This window comes from Bidens hawaiensis, unplaced genomic scaffold (genome assembly GCF_021521415.1).
Source record: "Bidens hawaiensis isolate Kalapana, Puna unplaced genomic scaffold, B.hawaiensis_p1.1 tig00022909_1, whole genome shotgun sequence".
NCBI classification, from domain to species: domain Eukaryota; kingdom Viridiplantae; phylum Streptophyta; class Magnoliopsida; order Asterales; family Asteraceae; genus Bidens; species Bidens hawaiensis.
Genome location: NW_027493585.1, coordinates 261367 through 265248, shown reverse-complemented (window position 1 = coordinate 265248; position 3882 = coordinate 261367). Strand labels below are relative to the sequence as shown.

The window sequence follows — 3882 nt, the reverse complement described above, 5'->3', positions numbered from 1 at the left end:
ATCTCATAAATGTGCCAAACCATTATAAGTAAAAATATTAATTAAATCGTTGTAAATCCCTTTTTCTATATAAAAAAAAATCATATCTTTGAGTTTTAGTAATTTAGACACATTTTGTTTTATTTCTTTTAAATTGTATTCATGAAAAGAACATTGTGGAATAAATAATATTATTAAATAAATGAATGATATTTTTCGTTCCATGTTCAGGTAAAAATTATTAGTGTTAAGATCGGTAAAAGTTGTGTTATAAAAATATATTTTTTAAAATAACTGTAGTGATTAAAAAATCATAAACATAGTTAATAAGATGATTAAGTTAATAATTATTTGGTTAGTTAATGTAATCCAATAAGATTTAGAGTGAGAAACTAACAAATAAGTAAAACACTACTTTAGTATATATTTTAAGAAAAAACTCGAGTTATATATGGTTTAATTCCTATAAGCAGTAATTGTAGTATCTTTGATTGTAAGTTCATGAACATGATAACAAATTAAGAAACCTTGAGCTCTACCAATTGTTACAAGAACTAGTAATATAAAACAACCAAAACTTGAGCTCTACCAATATGTAGACGTCATCGATTCTTATACATCCAAGTTCCTATTTGATGCTACAAAGAAACGGTTAAAAGGTGATCTAACCGATCTAAAAATCCGTTGTGAATTTGAAGTCCGAGTCAAATCATTCCTACCGCGAAGTATGTTTGATACGCTAGACCCAACCATAGATGTCTCATCGCCCGGTCTTGCAGGGTTAGACCGTGCATATTGAATGTAATCAAGTCTTCTTGTAGAACCAAAACTAACACTTCGAAAGCTCATCTTTTCACTACTCTCCATCGGAAACACCGAATGAGGGCTAGCTGGAAGACTCGTTACCAGGTTCATGAAGAGACCTTGTGCCTCATGTGGTAACCGAAGTGTGTATCGGTCGATGTTTTCAGTGGGTTGAACCGTCACTGAATGGCCCGTTGAATGTGAACGCGGCATTTGAGTAGTATCAGGTATGTGTTTGGACTCAATTGGGAGAAGAAATTCAGTTGAGGCGCTTTCTCTCTCCGGGTCCAAACACATAATACCTTGTTCCGAGTTACTAGGTTCATCAGGTCTTGGTACAAGATCTGCTCGACACACCGGGCATGTGACGTGTGAAGCCAGCCACGTGTCAATACAGTCCCGGTGGAACACGTGGCTACATTTTGGTAGCAAGCGAAGGCAGGGGCGGACATACATAGGTCCCATCGGGGTCCCGGGACACCAATGTTTTTTAAAATATACTTAGAGACGGTATACTAAATTTTGTAAGGACCCCATAAAAATTAATACTTGGAACCCATACTATTAAGGCTAAACTAGTATAGTGGAAATTCCCTTGTTTTTTCTTTGAGAGGTTGCAGGTTCAAGCCTCTCCATACTCAGTTTTTGTTGTTTTTTTATATCCTAGTCAATATTAGTTATTTAGTTAGGGTATTTGTGTTTTTTTAGTTTCTCTCATATAGTCATTATCACAATCCAACATATATAATAACAACATGGGTTTTACATATTCTTTTATTAATTATCTTATTATGTAAGACCATATATATATATATATATATAGCTTATGTTTATGTTTTTCGAGTATGAATAAAAATGAATTAAAAATGTATGTTCTATCTAGTTTCTAATCTAGATTCTTTCTACTTACTCGTTTCCAATGACACCATATTTCCGTGTTTTATTATGTTACTCGTCTCGACCTGACCCGAATAACGACCGACCTGAAAATTTTGTAAACCGAAAAAGTTGGGACCCCGTTGACAAAAAATCCTGGGTCCGCCACTGAGCGAAGGGTTTCATGGTCTTGGAACTCGTTTAAGCAGACGGCGCATTCCAGAGCACCGTCTGCCCTAGCTTTATCCCCTTGACACTCGAGTATAGAAAACACGCAAAGGTGGCGATCACCGCGGGGTCAAGCCCATGCGCCACCGTTTCATTGACCCGGTTTCACTACCATGGGCGGTACTTGCTGCAATCCTGATTTGTGTTTCCGCATAATGGCGGAAGTAGGTGGAGATCACACAAAGCATAAGAATGCACTTAAAAGACACACGAGCACAATGGCCATTATCGGGTTGACCGGGGTATAAGACTTCGGCGGCGACGATGGCATTGGCGATGACGCCATTGTTTCACCGGTGGGAGCAGCGTAATTACTCGCAGAAAATAACGCTATTATTACAATATCCCATTTGATTTCATTGGAAAAAATGAAGATTTGCATGAAGGAAAATGAAGTAATTCAAAGAATAAGCTTGGAAATGAGGCTATAATGTACCTGGTTTGTACGTGTATTGGCACTACAAAAACAATGGTGTACGTCATGTTGACAATTTGGTGGAAATTAAGGTGGAACACGACGTAAGGAAAAACTGAAGGAGTTTAGTTTAAGATTATTATTTCGTTTACAACGAGGTCGAATGAGAATTTAAGGATTAAATTTGGAAAATGATGCCATATTCAAGGACGGCTATTCGTTTTATCTTTTGTACGATATTTCGAGTATCTATTATTCTTGATGGAAACATCTTAATTCAAAAAGAGAATGTGGAAATTTTTTATGTCATTTTCTTTACTTGTGTATTGTAGGAATCCTAACTCTCTTTCTGGAAGTGAGATGATGGACAGAGAAATGAAAATAAAGTTTGCATTAGTAGTAAATAATTGAAATTTTTTTTACATATAGGTGGTGGTTTAGGAAATTTTTAAGTGTTTGTAGGTAGTTTTCTAGAAAATAGACACAAATAGGTAGTTTGCTTGTTGAATAAGCGAATTTCAACCGATTTTTATAACCAAAAAATGAGGTTGCACACTGGAACACGTACCTGTACTTGATATTTCTAGTCCGCTCATATGTCTAGCAGACTTGCATAATCTGCCTATTGAACAAGCAAACTCTAACAAAAAAGACAAAAAGTTAAGTAAGAAAATCAAACCCGAATAGCTTGTAAGAGAATCAAACTGAAAAAGTAAGTTTGTTAGTTTGACAAGCGGACCCTAGGACAATTCATGTCCCTGTAAAGCCTACAACCTGTATTAGATGTTAGGCGTATAAACAATTCATGTAAAAACAATTCTAAATAATTACCAAACAATTATTTACGTCAATCTGTATTAGATGTTAGGCGTATAGTTATAGATTTACACACTTTCTTTTACCTTTCTTCGAGTATTTTTTTGTTATACTTAAGTATATAAACAATTAAATTGGTTTTCTCTCACAATACATATACACGTAGAAATACAATGCAACATTGTTAAAAAAACACTAATACCTTCCTCATTTGTTGTGAAACGTGCATATAAGATATAAGACTCCGTGTTGTCGTTAAAGCAAGCTCCGAATTCTTCTAATAATATTGTGTCATGCAATGCTGACTAGAAACTCGCTGAAACTACAATTGAAGCCAAGCCGCCTGAGCCTGTTGTGGTCCAGGCGAGCGGTGGCTTCAGCAAATTATCTGATTTTTAATTTTTTTAAATTAAATCAAGAATATAAATTAAAAGATAATTTGTATAATAAAAGATAAAAACTATATACTAGTACAAGAAAAAAAACAAACTTATATAAATTATAGATTCTATAAAAAAAGCTCAAGTTTTGTAAAATAACAACCCAAATATTAGAAACTAGTTTTAGAGCCGGTGTAACACACGAGTGATCTAATTAATTAAGTTACAAATAAAACAATACGTAATGTATATAGAAAATTGTATTACATTTATGATTGTATCATTATACATAAATTGATTTTATTTATATTACAAAATGATTTTTTCTAAAAAAAATAATAAACTTGATAAAAAGAGATAACGCACGTACAAAAACATAGCCAA

General features: G+C 34.0%; 1 pseudogene across 1 annotated transcript; it reads right to left on the bottom strand.

The window, feature by feature from the left end:
- Window positions 1-542: 542 nt before the first annotated feature.
- LOC143566548 (RING-H2 finger protein ATL11-like) lies at window positions 543-2694 on the bottom strand (annotated as a pseudogene). The gene is made up of 3 exons (XR_013141252.1): window positions 2377-2694; window positions 1839-2345; window positions 543-1222 (listed from the first exon to the last, which is right to left on the bottom strand). The product of XR_013141252.1 is annotated as an RING-H2 finger protein ATL11-like (transcript).
- Window positions 2695-3882: the final 1188 nt, after the last annotated feature.